This window comes from Agelaius phoeniceus, chromosome 27, assembly GCF_051311805.1.
Source record: "Agelaius phoeniceus isolate bAgePho1 chromosome 27, bAgePho1.hap1, whole genome shotgun sequence".
In the NCBI taxonomy this organism is placed as follows: Eukaryota; Metazoa; Chordata; class Aves; order Passeriformes; family Icteridae; genus Agelaius; species Agelaius phoeniceus.
This window is the reverse complement of record NC_135291.1, coordinates 2,505,090-2,522,030: the sequence shown is the minus strand read 5'-3', so window position 1 is coordinate 2,522,030 and position 16,941 is coordinate 2,505,090. Positions and strand designations below refer to the sequence as shown.

General features: G+C 49.1%; 2 pseudogenes; one reads left to right on the top strand and one right to left on the bottom strand.

Moving 5' to 3' along the window:
• LOC143695872 (uncharacterized) overlaps window positions 1-16,941 on the top strand; it is a 198,268-nt pseudogene that overhangs the window by 86,850 nt on the left and 94,477 nt on the right.
• Window positions 4,758-6,266, bottom strand: LOC143695819 (uncharacterized; annotated as a pseudogene).

Genomic DNA, 16,941 nt, shown 5'->3' with positions numbered 1-16,941 from the left:
GATAAGGATTCTCTCCAAGGCTGTAACTAAGGAGACCAAGAGAAGTAAGGAATTGAAGAAAGATAAGAAGAGAACTTTGCAGCTGGATGAAGTATTTTTAGAAAGTTAGTTGAAGTCACTGTAACTTATCCCCAATGATATTATGTTGACTTATTGTGGCCAATAGTTAGGGTAGAAGAAGTATAAACAATTAGAAAGTGTATAAAAGGTCAGCCATGTTCGATAATAAAGAGTTGCCATCTGAGACTGCTTGTGGTCTCTGCCTTGTGTCATGACTGCCTTGAAAGCGACATCTGGTAACCCCAACGTGATTCAACACCCTTAAGAACATACTTGATCTGGACCCATACGGGCTCCTAGAGACTGGCAGCCATGACTCACTGGGACGTAGTGGGGGAGGCAGCGTTGGTGCAGCTGAGAATGGCGGGTGGAAGCCACAGGGAAGTCCAGACCTGATTTTCTCCTATCAAGACACCTGGAAGTAGGTGAGCCACCAACTAGTAATAATGGGAAATAATTTATCTAATGAAGAAGAGACTGTTTTGGCTACATGGAAAGTTTTGTTAAGAAATAAGGGAATTAATACTTCAGACTATGCCCTTCATAGTATATTGCTGTGAGCTAAATCACAGGATTTTGGCACTGATCCTGACACAGCATTTAGTGTTAAAGCATGGGAAAAAGTCGGGGACAGACTGTAGGAAGTCATCTGAGTGGGAGATAAAACTGTTGTTGATCTAGCTGTTACCTGGGGATTGCTTTTTGAGGCATTAAATGAATGGAAAACCGAGCGAGAACAAACAGAGCAGGATGCAGATGAAGAATCAGTGTTGATAACAGAAACTGATGAAGGGGATGAGGCAGAGGGGGCCTCTGATGGGGAACTTGGTGAATCTATCCTTGAAGAAGGTGCAGGTGCCATGCAAGTTACCAGGCAGGCTACCAAAGCTTCCAGGAAAGCTGCCAGAGCTTCTGGGCTGGATGCCAAAGCTTCTGGGAAAGCTGCCAAAGCTTCTGGGAAAACTGCCATAGTATCTCCTTCTCAGACTCCTAAACCTCTTTATGTCACAGCTGCGCAGCAGCTCCTGATGGTGCCTGTATACACCACACCACTGCACCAGGTAGCTGAAATGTCTTTAGCAGAGAGAGAAACCCAGTCTTCTGCCCCCCTGCTTCCCTCTGCTCTAGCCCAGCCATCTGCCCCCTCGCTCCCCTCTGAGCTGCATGAACAATCTGCAAGGTCGTATCCTCCGTTACCTGACAGTGACAGTGACAGCGAATCAAGTGATGAGTCGCCCGCAGTAACATCTGAGTTGGGGCAGGGAACTATTGACAGTTCACCTTCTAATAGCTGTAGCTCTACTACCCCATGGACTTTGCCCCCATGTCAAGTAACTGGGCTTCCTCAACAGCCTCAGGAATTTTGGGAATTTGTTAGGAAGAAAGCAGCTGAAGAAAAGAATTGGAACATGATAGAAAGATTAGGTGCTCCAAGAGTACCTCAGGAGAACAGTGCTAATGCAAATGTTGCCTGTGATAACCCTATCTATGGCTTTTCCAGTTTTTAAAGCAGCTCCTGGAACAGGGCAGGATGACAGTCATCACGTCTTTGCCTGGAAAGTTGTGCAAAATCTCCAATCGAAAGTGGCTCAGTATGGCATTAATTCCTCAGAGGTAATGCAATTAATATGTGTAATTAATGCAGATATGCTTGCACCTTATGACATCATGCATATTGCTACTATTTCATTCCAGCCAGTACAATACAGTGTAGTTTAAGAAACTTGGAGGCGAGTGGCTGAGCGCACAGCTCTAACAAATATGCAGTTGCCTCAACACGACCCTCATCATGCTGTGGGTGTTGATGCCCTACTGGGCACTGGGCCTTTTGCTAACCCAGATTCACAGGCAAGGTGGGATTCTTCAATTTTGGCACAAGCTCAGCAAATTGGCACGAGTGCTTTAATTAAATCAATGGAAATGGCAGCTCCAAAACAGAGATATGATACTATACAACAAGGGATGAGAGAACCATTTTTGCAATTTGTGGAAGAGGTTGCTGCAGCTATTGAAAAACAGGTAGATGATGAATCTTTGCGACACAAATTCTGTATACATTTGGCTAAAGAAAATGCAAACTCAGGCTGCAGAAAGATTATTGACACTTTACCTGGAGAACCCACATTGCCTCAAATGATTACTGCTTGCTCAAAAGTGGATTCAGTAGACCATAAAATAGCAGCTCTTGCTGCAGTTCTAAGACCTTGATTGAAATGCTATAATTGTGGACAGCAAGGGCACGTAAGGGCACAGTGTAATACCCAGAAAATAACATCTAAATCAAATGCAAGCAGCAACGTTATGTGCAACCATTGTGCTAAATTTGGGCACTATGCTAAACAATGCAGGAGTAAATATCATGCAAATGGTCAGCTGTTGCAGGGAAACAGGAAGAAGAGCGCAAAGGGGCATGTGGGAAAACAAATACCCCAAGAACCACAGCAGCAAATGCGGGCCTCCCCAGCACTGCAAAGCTAAACATTTGTGAACAATACTCAGGGGCAACAAGTGGGTCTGCAGGGATTGATATACCCACCGCTGACACAGTAACCATTCTGACAAAAGAAATGTGCAAAGTGCCCCTCGATGCCTATGGTCCAATAGGATGGGGATTGAGTGCGTTTTTGATGGGAAGATCAAGAACTACACTTAGAGGTATTCATGTGCATCTAGGACCTTTTGATGCTAATTATTTAGGACAGATTCATGCTATGGTACCCATATATGACCCTCCTGTCACTATTCAGAAAGGAACTTGCATTGCTCAAATTGTACCTTTTGTGAGTTTTGTTCTGAATACAGTGGACCAAAGTCATGGCACAGGAAGTTGTGGATCAACAGGAGTACCTCAAGTGTTCTGGGCTGAGAAAGTTACGGAGAACCATTCAGAAAAGACATGTATCCTCACCGCCAGCGGATGTCATCCAGGAACCATATCAGTAACAGCCTTGATTGACATTGGATCAGATGTCACAATACTCTCATGACTTTGCTGGCCTCAATCGTGGCCTCTCACTCATGCAAGTTTTGGACTTCTGGGGTTGGGTGGTGCTACAACAGGTGGCCTGTCAGCCATTGTAATTAATGTGAAACATCCTGATGGCCAACAAGCTAACATCAGACCCTATGTTGCCGATGCTCCTCAAAGTTTGTGGGGATGACATTGTTTATCTCAATGGGGTGTCAAAATACTTATTTTTAATAGGGGCCACTGTGATGCAGGGCAATGAATGTCCAGTTATAGCCTTGATATGGTTGACAGATGAACCTGCCTGGGCTGGCCACTGGCCCCTTACTACTGAAAAGCTTACTGCCCTGCAAGAATTCGTCACAGAACAATTTCATGCAGGAAATATTGAACAATCATTCCTGGCATACCTGTTTTTGCAATAAAAAAGAAATCGGGAAAATGGAGACTTTTACATGATTTATGGCAGATAAATGCTGTAATGGCAACAATGGGAGCTTTACAACCAGGCCTTCCTACGCCTACAATGATTCCACAGGAATGGCAAATAGTTGTCATTGGTTTGAAAGATTGTTTCTTCACTATTCCATTGGCTGAGCAAGACAAAGAAAAATTTGCTTTTACTCTGCCTTCCATAATCATGCTGAACCCTGAACCCAATAAAAAATATCAATGGAGGGTACTTCCCCAAGACATGAAAAATTTGCCAACTATTTGTTAATGGTTTGTGGCACAGGACTTGTCAAAAGTGCAGGAGCAATTTAATAACTGCTACTGTTATCATTACATGGATGATATCTTGTTGGCATCTGATAACAAACAACAGTTATCAGCTCTTAAACAATGTGCTGTAACAAATTTGAAAGCTTTTGGTCTGATCATTGCCCCAGAGAAAGTGCAGGAACACATGCCTTGGAAATACTGGTATGTTAGTGACTAACACTCAAGTTATGCCTCAACCTGTGAAGTTAGACATTGATGTTAAAACTGCTACTGATGTACAGAAATTGGTTGGTTTAATAGGTTGGATTAGATCATATTTAGGCATAACTAATCATCAGATGCAACTATTGCATGATTTGCTGTCAGGCACCACCTCCTCTACTGATGAGAGGCAACTGACCCCAGCAGCAAAGACCCTAGAAGAAATTGAATTAGCCTTACCACACACATTTGTTAACAGATTAGATACCTATGTTGGTGTTCAAGTGTTTATTTTGAAGGACCATTAAATACCATGTGGAATACCGTGTCAATGAAGTGATAACTGGGAAGATCAACTGCATATTCTGGAACGGATATTTTTATCTTTCAATAAAGATAACAAAACAGTAAAGCCTCTTGCTGCTCTAAAAGAGAGACAAACTCACCAAGTCCCTCTGTGGGCTGTAGCTCAGCTCACTCAGTCCCTTATCAGTCCCTCTGGTGCTGGAAATGCCGTGGCCCAGGCCCGGCCCGGTGGGCCACAGGTGTGAGCTGCCTGTGCTCTTCTGGTGTTCAGGCCAGAGCAGGTTTAAACAGGTCCAAAGAAAAGGGAAAAAAACACCACAGTTCAGGAACTTGTTTGGCTCAGCTAGCTAAAACTAACTAAAAGCAAAGGAGAGCTCTGTCCCGCTGTCTGTCCATCCGCAGACAACACAGTCCCAGAGCAGGAATGTGGAGGAGCAAGTGCAGTTTCTGAAAACAAACTGCATGCTGCTTCTCTACCCCTTCACTCTCAGGACAGGTCTTGAAGGTGTAAAACTTATTATTCAGCATAAACAGAACAGACTGGGGATACAAGCACCAAATAGTCAACCCAGAATATACCTCAGGGACCATTCAGTACTCCTTGATGTCACCAGAAGATAGGATTGAATGCAAAAGATTTTATGGGATTGAAATTTGACAAATCTGCTCTTCCCAAGGAATTCCCATTGTAGGCCTGCGTCCTGATGGAGGTTCCTGCCTCTGGGTTTATCTAGGTACCCTCAGAGAACCAGGAAGATGTGGAGCCCCCCAGCCAGATGCCTTCCAACTTGGATCACCAGGACCACGGATCATCAGGGCTCTGCCCAATGGGGGTCACTGGGGATCATCCGATGCGGATCCTCTCATGGGGGATGGAGCTGGAGCAGCGCACAAAGCTCTTCCCACATTTGGGGCACTCACAGGGCTTCCCTTAGTGGCGCCTCCGTTGGTGTTGGGTGAAAGTTGAGCTCAATGAGAATCTCATCCCACACTCCCCACACTCGTAGGGCCTCTCCCCGGTGTGGATGCGCCGGTGCAGGGTGAGGGTGGAGTTTTGCTTGAAGCCCTTCCCACAGTCGGGGCAGCAGAAGGGCCTCTCCTCGGTGTGACTCCGCTGATGTTTGAGAAGATCGGAGCTCCTGTGAAACCTCTTCCCACATTGGGGACACTTGTAGGGCCTCTCCCCAGTGTGGGTGCCCTGGTGTTTTCTCAGGTCTGAGCTCCACCCATAGCTCTTCCCACATTCCAAGCAGGTGTAAGGCCGTTCCCCCGTGTGGATGACCTGGTGCCGAATCAATGCTGAGCTTCCTCTGAAGCTCCTCCCACATTCCCCACACTCAAAGGGCTTTTCCCCAGTGTGGATCTTCTGGTGTTCCGTCAGCTGGCACTTGATGCTGAAGCTCTTCCCACACTCCCCACACTCATAGGGTTTTTCCCCAGTGTGGATCCTCTCATGTTTCCTCAGGCCAGAGCTGTATCTAAAGCTCTTCCCACATTCCACACACTCATAGGCCTTTCCCCCAGTGTGGATCCTGTGGTGTTGCATCAGGCTCCCCTTCTGGCAGAAGCTCATCCCACATTCCCCACATTCATAAGGCCGGTCTCCAGTGTGGATCATCTTGTGTTGCATCAGCTGGCCCCTCTGCCTGAAGCTCTTCCCACATTCCCCACACTCAAAGGGCTTTTCCCCAGTGTGGATCCTCTGGTGTTGGATCAGGACAGAGTTGTGGCTGAAGCTCTTCCCACACTCCTCACACTCAAAGGGCCTCTCCCCAGTGTGGATCACCTGGTGCTGGGTCAGATCTAAGCTCTGACTAAAACCCTTCCCACATTCCAAGCACTTGTGGGGCTTCTCCCTGCCATGAGGCTTCTCCACCAGCTCTGAGCTCTGGCTGGATCTCTGGCCGCCTTCCTGGCTCAGGGGGGCTCTTTCTTCCCTGCAGCTCCCTGGGCTGGGTTTGCAGCCCCTCCTCGTGCGGAATCTCCAGGGCTTTTCCTCCTTCTCCATCCAGACACGCCCTAGGAATGAAAAATCCTGGTTTGGAGAAAAAAACAAGATGAGAGTGCCTTGGACTGGGAGTTCCTCCTTGCCCAAGTTCATCTCATTAGGTCATTGGGCATCTTGTGTCTCTAAGAACCTCCAAAACACCACAATTCAGCACAAAAGTCCTCCAAACATCAAGACACAGATCAATAACTTCCAAAACATCAACATTCAGCAAAAGCCCCCTCCAAATATAAGGATTCAGCCCCCACAAAAAAATCAAAGCACCAACAATTAGCCCAAGAAAGCTCAGAAACACCAAGATTCACCCCCGGGAAAATTGTGGATCCCAATCCCCTGTCACCTGCTGCATGTGGGGGGGGCAACGCTCCTGGGGCTGGGGTCAGAGGCTGCAGATACAGGGAGAGGTGGAACCTTGTGCTGCTTCCTCTTCCTGTTCCTCCTCCGGTGTCCCCACTCTTCCTCACACTCCTCTTCCTCCTGCTATTCCTCCTTCTCCTGCACAATCCCACCTTCTCCTCCCACGTCCAGGGTTTCACCACTTTGTTCCTCAACCCTGCTTCTCCTTCCCTTCTCCTCCTGCCCCAGGCCCAGCACCGGCTGCCGGCTCCCTCTTGCCCCCAAACCCACAGCATCCCACGGCAGGGGCAGGGATGGAGCTGGGGCAGGTCGGGCTGGGGCAGCGCTGGGCTCTCGGCCGCTCCCGCCCGCACTCGGTCCCCACTGCAGCCGCTCCCGCCAGGACAGCGCGGGGGGGCCCGGCCTTGGCGCTGCCCCACTCCCACCTCCCCAAATTCCCCTCGCATTTGGAGAACAGGGCATGGATGGTGTTGGTGTGCTGCAAAGGGACTGGGTGAGGGGGAGTGTGCAGCAATATGCTTAAGGCAAAAAGCCGCAGGAGGAATCTTTGTGGGAAGGAAAAGGATGATGGAAAAGAGAAGGAAGAGAAAAATACTGAGGACTGGGATGTTTTTCAGCAGGGTCTTATCCTCAACATTTGCCGGCTGATCATTTGTATCCCCGGTTTCCAGGAGAGGAAAACAAGGAGGTCAGGGTTTCAGGGGGTTTCTCTGTGGGGGGCAGCGGCAGCACCGGGCGCAGAGGTGCGGGACCGGGAGCACGGGCTGGGGGCCTGGGGGGAGCTGCGGGGCCGGGCCGGGGCTGTGGGGCAGCCGGGGCTCAGCGCCGGGCGCTGCCTGACCCCACCAGCCCCGGGCAGGGCCGGCAGTGGCCCCCGGCCCCCAGGAGGCTGCGGGACGCCCCGGCCGCTGCCCGGCCCCGTGGAGCTGCCGGCCCTGCCCGCCGGGGGGCGCCTTTGGACACTGCGGCAGGACAGGGACCGGCTCTGGGATACGGGCTGGGGAGGGCACCCTGAGCACAGGGACGAGGAGCAAGGAACACCTGGGAAATACGGATTGTACATGGAAGGATCCAGATTTTCTTCTAAGGATTGGGTTTGGGTCCTTGGAGAAATGAATGATTTTGCAGAAAACTTAGCAGCTGTCAGAAGGTTAGGGTTAGGGTTGAGTTGCTGATGAGAGCTGATTGCTGGGTGCTTGGGACCTCTGTTTTTTGGGAGTTTTCCCAGGAGCGGGGGAGGGGGGGGACGGGGGAAGGGTGCAGAGATGCCGGAGGATTCAGGCTGGGGGTAGGGGCTGGGCGCAGTTGCTGGCCCTCTCTCAGTTTTCTGTCCCTCTCTCAGGTTTTTGGAGGAAGGCAATTGGAGCCGCTGCTCTTAGGCTGCTCTTTCCACTGCTGCTGACAGAGCCCGTGTGAAAAATGTCTATGATTGGCTTTTCACAAACATTAAAATGAGTATTATACATGTTATGTTAGGAAGTTATGCTGTAACAATTATTTTAAGTAGTGTGTTAAATGTAGTTTTAGGTTATAACATAATGTTAAAATAGAAACTATGTATGTGGGATAGTTTTTTAAAAAAGGAATGAGGACTCACACCAGATAGCAGCCACAGGACACCTAAATCTTTCAGAGAAGAATATTTTATTGCTCAATTATCAGAAGAAATGAACTTGTTCCTGCCTTGCTCAGCCCTGAAGATGCCATCAGGATGAAGAGGAAGAAGCTGACACTGACCAGACCGAATCCTGTGTTGGAATGGAATTTATGTATCACGTATGAGATGTACAAATATGCAATGGGCTATGGTTTTTCACAGTTAATCCTCTATTAACGTGTGTCCTTTTTTGGGCTTACTTTGCCCAGGAAAAGGTACCCGAGCCGTTTGTAACTCTTTGTTTCCATTGTCTTGTATTGTCTTAAATCCTAATTGTCCAAATTTTTATTACTCTAATTGTATTACTATTTTTATAACCATTTTATTACTATTAAACCTTAAAAATTTTAAAAACAAGTGATTGGCGTTTTTCACAATTATGGTAGCAGAGGATGGTTACCAACACCTCACTGCAGGTGCTTTAGGAGAGTCAGAGTGGGGAAGGTGCCCCCTGCCCTCTTCAGCAGCCTCGCTCTGTTTGCCCTGGGGTGACCGACAGACGCAGGTTATGGTGGACAAAAGGAGACAATAAAACAAAGACAAGGGAAAAAGGCTCCCTACAACCATGGCAATTGGCCCCCTAAGAGTAGTAATGTACACGAAGAACATGGGAAGGAAAAGGGATTGGTAAGTATTTCTCAGGGGGGATGAATGTGAGTGAATGAGAGGCGGGCTGGTTGTGCCAGACCTGCCAAGTGAGTGCTGGAGTCTCCCATGCTGCGTTTCTGACTTTCCGCGGTAAGTGGCCAGTAAAGAGACAAAGTGAATGTTAAAAGGAGTGAGAGAATCCCCCGGGGTAACTGGGACTGGGTCTCAGAGAGGGGCTGGACCCCTCGGAGGAAGGGAGCAGAGGAGTTTCCTAGCCCAATCCACTAGGAAATGGGACAAAAGGGGCTCCTAAAAACCTGCTGGGTTGAGGGATAAGAGTGCCCAAGAGCATCCAGAATTAAAAACTGCTGGGTTGAGGGATTAATATTCCAAGAGCATTCAGGGTTAAGCAAAATTCTGCCGGATTGAGGATATGCTCAAGAGCATCTGGGATTGGACAACACAGGTGGATTGAGAAATAAAAAAATGCCCAAGTGTTGGGGAAGATGAAACAGGAAAGCCTTATAAATATGATTGTCTGGCAAAAGATTTTGACAATATAGAAAGTATAAGCAAGATTGAAATCAAAGCAAGCTTTGAGATACCTCAGTTACTGAACAACTGGAAAACAGTGGTGTGGCCCAACTAAAGGTAATCCCCTTTTGATGGAACAATTCCCACTGCTTGCAGACAGATCCAAGGGTCAGAGCAGATCCTGCCAGCTTGGCAGAAGGGGTCCAAAGAGGAGTTTTTACGGTTTAAAATGTAACACAGTGTGGTAATGTAATGATTCTTATAGGCTGTATGTAAATGCTATAGGACGTGCATCTTGTACTAGATTGGCTGTTGAGAAATAGAACATTCGACACAAAAGAAGATTTATTGTGTTGTAATGGGAACCTTACTCTCTTACGCTTTTGCTCTCTTACGTTTTACTCACTCAACCTCTCATCCTCTCTACCCCTCTCTTCTCTCGGGCCTGCTCCGAGCTGTGCCTGGCAGCTCCAAGCAGGGCCCTGCACCCGGGCCCTTTGCAATAAACCGCAAGTTCCAGGGCCTGGCTGCAGAGATCTCTCGTCTCCGTCCGTCCCGACCGTCCTACCCCCCGACGCTCCTACACCCAAGAGCATCTGGGGTTGGCCAACACAGCTGGGTTGAGGAAAATCCAATAGCACCGGGACTGACCAGAAACACCTAAAATTGTAATAGGTGATGTGAAAGTAAAAGGTACCTTATTGTTGTTTTGTTTGTGTGTGAGAGAGAGTCACACACAAAATCAGTCTCAGCTTCCCGGGCAGGTGGGAAGGAGGGGCTGTGGAAAGAGGTGTGTGTGACCCACAAATAAGCCATTGTCCCTTGGGTGGGTGGGGGCTGTGGCAGAGCATGTGTGTGACTGCAAACGGGCCATTGTCCCCCCGGGCCTGTGAGGGGGCCGTAGCTGAAGAGTGTGAGTGACACAAATCAGCCTCACAGGTGAACGGGCACCGGAGGCAGCAGAGTCAGGGCCCTCCCAGGAGGCCGGGAGATACTGAGACCCAGAGGCCAACGCCAAGGGGAGGGGGCCACAGGGAGCCGCGATTCTCTGTCAACAGGGATCCACTTTGTGTCCTGAGCGTGTGAAAGAATGTGTGGAAGTGAATGAGAAATAGAAGTGAGTGAATGTAGACAAATGAAAGTATGTGTAATGTAGATTGTGCATTTTAAGCTTCACTATATCTCCTTGGAGGGAGGTGGATTGCACTGAATGTAGTGTGAGAAAAAGGTTTTTTATTTTTAAGTGTGTAGTTGAAAGAAAAGTGGTATTTAGGTTGTTAGTGAAAGTGAAAAACAGAGGCAGATGATGAATAGATAAGATCTTGAAAAATGAGACAGAAAACCAGTAAGTTGGATTACAGGGAAAAAAAAAGAAAAAAAAATAGCCCTTTGGGAGTTATGTTAGGTAACAGAGATACAACTCCTTGCAAAAGGAGAAAGTACAGGGTATGTAGTAGTTGATGGGAACAACATGCAAACTATGGAAAAAGGGAAATTAACCTTAAACTAGTAAGCTCAAACTCGTGAATTATATACTTTAAAAAGAGCACTAGAATATTTAACACAAAATAAAGGAACCATATATACTGATTGAAGGTATGCCTTTAGAGTAGTACATACCTTTAAAAATTTGGAAAGGAAAAAGATTACTTAATTCAAGAGGAAAAGGTTTAGTACATGAGGAACTTATTTCAGAGGTTTTAGAGGCATTAAAATTACCTAAAAGAGATAGCTATAGTACATATTAAGGAACCCCAAAAGGGAAAGACCCCAGAAATAAGAGGAAATAATTTGGCAGATGACGAAGCCAAGGATGCAGCAGAAAGTGGAGCTGAGTGAGTTATGTTAATATTAACTCCAAACGAGGAAAAACTGGAAATTCCAAAGTTTAGGGAAGGCGAGAAAAAAGAATGAAACAAGACAGGAAGTGAACAAGATAAATCAGGGAAATGGAAACTTCTTGATGGAAGACAATTACTTAATAAAATGTGCTTACTAGGAAAATATTAGAAGACATGCATCAGAAAACCCACTGGGGTACTCAAGCTTTGTGTGATCATTTTTTAAGGAACTATGGGTGCACTGGGATTTTTGGAGTAGCAAAGCAAGAAACTGAAAGATGCTTAATTTGCCAAAGGATAAATAAAAAGGTGATGAGAAAAACAACATTAGGAGGTCGTGAGTTAGCTCGTCGACCATTCCAAAGCATCCAAGCAGAAGTTTAGATTTGTTAGGCTCTGGATTTATTTGTAAAAAAACCCATTTAATCTAGAAGAAAGAGAATATGGCATAGGTTAGACAGGAGATTTTAGGAGAATAAAAATCTTTAAAGTATGAGAAACCCCCTAGACAAAACAGGAAGAGAACAAGGGGAAATGAAAGGGAGGGGAACAAGAGGAAAAGTCAGAAAGAGAGTGGGATCCTCTGCAGCTCTTGCCCCCTCCGTTGGCGGCCGAGGCGCCTGTCCCGGGTCCCGGCTCGCTGCCCGCCTCAGCTCCGCCTGCCCCGGTTTCCATCCCAGGTGCGGGCTCACTGCCCAGGGCAGCTCCACCTGCCCCGGCGCTGGCGGTGAATTTGTGTGCCCTGCTCCCACTGCCCGGCCCGCGGCCGCTCTGCCGGCCATGCTGGGGAAGATGGGGGTTGCTCTGTCCTGCCGCGTGGGCCGAGGTCACCGCGCCGACCGCACCGAGGGCGGGTCCCAGCCATCCCATCCCCGGCTGCCCTGCCCGTGCCAGCTGCGCTGGGCACCGCCGCTGCTGCTGCCGGGGTCTCCCACCTGCCTTTTCTCTGCCGGGAGCTGCCGGATCAGCCGCCATAAGCCATGTGGGGGCTGTCCACGCTCCGGCTCGGTCTCCACGGGAAGATCCCCCTCTGGCGATTCCGGCAGCAGACCCTGCCCACACTCCCACCGAGCCTCGGCGGGATATCCTCCGTGCTCCAGCGTGGCTGCTCTGGGGGCTGCAGGGGGATCTCTGCATCCCCATGGATCTGCAGGGGGATCTCTGCATCCCCATGGATCTCTGCATCTGGCACCGCCGTTTTTGGAGGCACCAGGAATAGGCTGAGCTCTGCCTGAAGCTCTTCTCACATTCCCCACACCCTTCCCGGCACAGGGAGGCTTTTACCTCCTCACAGCTCCCCAGGCTGGGTTGGCAGCCCCTCCTCATGTGGGATCTCTGGGGCTTTTCCTCCCCATTGGATTCCTGCGCCGTGGAGCTGTTCCAAATGGCCTCTTCCACGAGGTTCTGTGGCAGGGATTTGTTCTCCCTGTTCTCTGTCTGCAGCTCAGTGCATGAGGGAGGAAGGACAAAGAGAGGAAGAGACAGGGAGAAGGGAAAAGGAAAAGGCAGGAGGAGAGGAAGGAACAAGAAGGAACAAGGGAGGAAGGAGATGGGAAAGGAACATAGATGGATGTAGGACAGAATGAGGAGAAGAAGGAGGGTGGACAAGGAGAAGATGGGATTTGCCTCCATGCCAGAGGGAAGGGGAAGGAGATCCCCCCAGTCCATCCCTGGCAGGATGGCTTTGGCAGTGAGGCTGTCCTGCAGCAATGCTGGGCTGGGAGATAGAGCAGCAGGGAGGGGAAAGGGGCAGTGATTCCTCCTGCCCTGCCTGGCTGTCCCAGTCTGGAGCGTCCTGGCGCTGCCGAGGCCCTTGGAGCGTCCGGCACTCAGGAGCCCGGAGCTCACGGCTGCTTTATAAAGCTGACAAAGTCGGCAGGATGGGTCTGGGTATGATCTCAGCAAACTGGGTTTATTGGTACAGGAACAGGGGACAGAGCTGAACAGGGTCCAGGCACAAAGACAGGGTGCAAGCTGAGGGCACAGGGGGTTTTTATATGGGGTAGTGAGGGTGGAGCTGAGGGTCAGGGTCCAATGGATATGGGGGAAAATGTGCAAAGGAGGGGTTAAGGGTCGGGACAGCTAATAGGGAAACAGGGGCAGAGGAATGCAGTAAACTGGGGCCAATGGAGGGACAGAGAGCTAGGGACTAATCAAAGATGGGTAATAGGGGTGAACTAGGGTAATTAGGCCAACAGGCCAATGGGGTAACATAACTTTCCAAAAATCAGCATGTGCCGGCAAAGATCTATAGGAGAAGCAAGCTTGTCACCATAACCTTGAAATCTATTCTTCTTATTAGGGACCAGTCCTACACGGGTGGGAGATTGAGACTCCCATGGGCCTCCACACCAGTGCATCTTCCTTTTCCTCGCAGCCTCCTTCTCCTCCGTCCAGACAAAATTTAGGATTGACAAATCCTGGCTTTGGGGGAAGAACAAGGGGTGAGCACCTTGGGTTTTGTGAGAAATGAGCCTCACTCTTTAGAATTTTTGAAAGTTTAATAAGGAATAATAAGGGACAAATCAGTAACAGCGCTGGGTGTTGGCAATGGCCAGAGGCACACCGGTTAACCACAGCAACTCTTCTTGTCTAGTTTCTCCATTGTATTGTTCAAATACATATTCATAATGATTATACATATTCAAACATTTCCTGGAACTCATTTACATGTTCCAGGAATTCTTTAGGTTGGTTTGACCCCCAACTCGCCTTTTTAGAGCACGTGCAGGAATCGTGGATTGCTGTTTTGAGGATTGTGCGTCACTGCCTCACAAGGGCCCCTGTTCTGTGGTTTCAGCAGGTGACAGTTATTGACAGTGGAAGGGTCAGTGGCAGGGGCCTCATCACATCCCTTCCTTAGATGTTATCTGACCATGCAGACGCTTTTAGCTATTTCCACAAGTACTTTAAATGAACATTAGCTATTTCACAAATATCTCTGAGTTGTTATTGTCAGTTAGTTACAAAAATAAAAGCATTAGTTATTATTTCACAACTACGGCTACTTCTGTAAAAGTTAACATTCTAATGCACAACACATGGCATCCACTTTAATATTTTGCAAAAGCCAAAACTATAATGTATGTTTTTCACACTGTCCACTAACTAAAATATCATCCATAAATGATGTTCTGAGGATATGAGCTACACAGGGGCCAGGGCATTGGCCACAAAGAGCTGACAAATTATACTATAGCAAAAGCAGTGAAAAGTGATTACAAACTGTACTATATCAAACTCATTGTGATTAAGAATGTTTTGCAGAAGTCAATACATAATAGCAAAAGCCAGCACTACCTAGTTATTTATAACAAACCCAGGGCAGGTTTTTCCCTTGCATGGAGCACCTGGGCCTTCCCCGGGCCCCTTCTGCCCTCCTGCAGAGCCGGTGGCATTTTCCAGCACACACAGTTTGTAACCAAGAGCCGGGTGCAGCCGAGAAGGCTCCAAGCGCCTCCTTCCAGGCTGACTCTGCAGGTGCCGAGGCTGCTCTGGGCTCTGCCAGGGCTCTGCTGGGGCTCAGCTCTGGGCCAGGCTGGGCCCGCCCTCCCCTCACATTGCTCCGTGCAGCTGAGTCACAGCGGGAGAAGGAAGGGACACGTCAGGGGAGTTGAGGTTTAAGAGAGTTTTTATTCATAAAACTTTCATAACAAACAGGCTGCTCTAACTACCATAACTAACTAGCAATGCTAACTACCCTAACTAACTACCAGTGCTAACTACCATGACTAACTAATTGTCCTAACTACTGTAAGAAGAAGCTGTCCTCAAGTGCTTCATCTGCTCTGCTGCTCCCTCAGGTTCTTTGCTGCAGTGATCAGAGGGGTCAGGCTGGAGAGAGGCTTGGCTGATGATAAAAATGGGTGCTGCCCAAAGGATAAAAAGGAAAGAAATGAACTGTTACTTTCCAGAGTCAAGTTCCTCACAGGCTCTGTTGCAACAGGACAAAGGGAAATGGTTTGAAAATCGAGGGAAGCAGGCTCAGATTAGATCTAAGGAAGAATTTTTTAACCGGGAGAGTGGGGAAACACTGACAGGAGGTGCCCAGAGATGTGGGAGGTGCCTCCTGCCTGGAAACATCCAAGCTCAGGTGAGGCAGGGCTCTGAGGCCCCTGAGCTGCTTGAAGATGTCCCTGCTCGCTGTGGGGCACCAGGTCCAGATGAGCTCGAAAGGAGCCTGCCAGGCCACAGCAGGCGAGGATTCTGCTCGCTCTGCGCGTGGAACGCAGCGAGACTGGAGACTATCGGAGGGGGCCCCACAAGAAAACCCCTCCCTGGCGCTGCTGCTTCCCCTGCAGCCCTTGGCTCTCACCTGCAGCAGCTCCTGGGCAGCCCAGCGCCGCTCCTCGTCCGGCTCCAGGCTGCACTCGAGGAAGTCCCGCAGCAGAGCCGACAGGCGCCGGGGCTCCTGCAGCTGCGGGGTCCCGTTCTGCCGGATCAGAGCGCGAGCCTGCAGGGAAAGCAAACTCAGCGCTCTGCCAGCTTCCTTCACACCCACACGGGCTCACATCCACCCCGGGGCCTCAGCCCCAGCTCCAGGGCCACTTTCCTCCCTGCCAGAGATGCTGCTCAGAGCTCATTTTGCTATGCCAAGCAAAAAACCCAAACCCTGGGGCTGCCACAGCCACTGCAACATCCAAATGATCTCGCCTTGAGAGCCAGTTTCATTGGCCGGCTTTGTTAGTAGGAACCTCCATCAGAAATAGCCCATTTTGCTTCTCCAAATATGGACACCAGCTTTACAGGCCATTTTCCAGAGTCACTGTGGTCTGCCTGTGTTATTTCAGAGGATTCTTCCATCAAGTGCATCTCTGCAGTGCCACTGACACTCAAGTAAATGCATTCCTGATGCCCCATCCCAGAAACTGCCAGGCAAGAAACAGGAGGTTTGTGATGCTGAAAGCTCAGGCTTGGTGACACAGAAAAAGTAGCTTGGACTAGGAAAGAAATATGTTAGACTATGGGGATGCTAAACCATCATCTTCATGTTTTCAACAAGTTTCCCAGTGAGAAGAATCAGGGGAGATCATCTTGCAAAACCTCTTTTAGAAACTCCTGCAGAAATCTTGTTGGGTTTGGGGCTGGGATTTGGGGATGGTGTGGGGTTTTCTTGCAAGATAACATTAGAGCTGATGCACTTGCTTCATATTTCCAGGTCATCCTCTCAGCTAGAAGAGCTGCAACAACGAAAAGCCCAAAGCAAATTGTTGCTGGAGGCTGCAGAACATTCGTCTGTGTGGAGGCACAAGTCCTCTGGGAATTCCCTTCCCATGTGCAGAAACCTCCAGCTGCTGCTCCCAGTGCAGGGTCCCCCTGTGCTCGCAGCCTCTGCAGCCACTGGAGAATTTGCCTCTTACCATGGCCGCCGTTTCCCTGAAGTAAGGAGGTTCTCCTTCCACCATCTCGATGGTCACAATGCCGAAGGACCAGATGTCCACCTTGGGGCCATAAGGAGATCTGGTCACAACTTCTGGGGCCATCCAGTGAGCAGTGCCCACCATGGAGCTGCGCTGGTCCTGCTCAGGGCTGAGCTGAGCGCAGAGGCCAAAATCAGCTGAGGACAGAAAGAAACCCTGTCAAAGGCAGCTGCAATGAGGAAATCAAGCACAAAGATTCCCCAGGCTCAGTCTGAGAGTGTAGTAGTGAAGTCAGCTGGAAAAGCCCTCAGGGCTGTAGCCAAGGAAAGATGGAACTG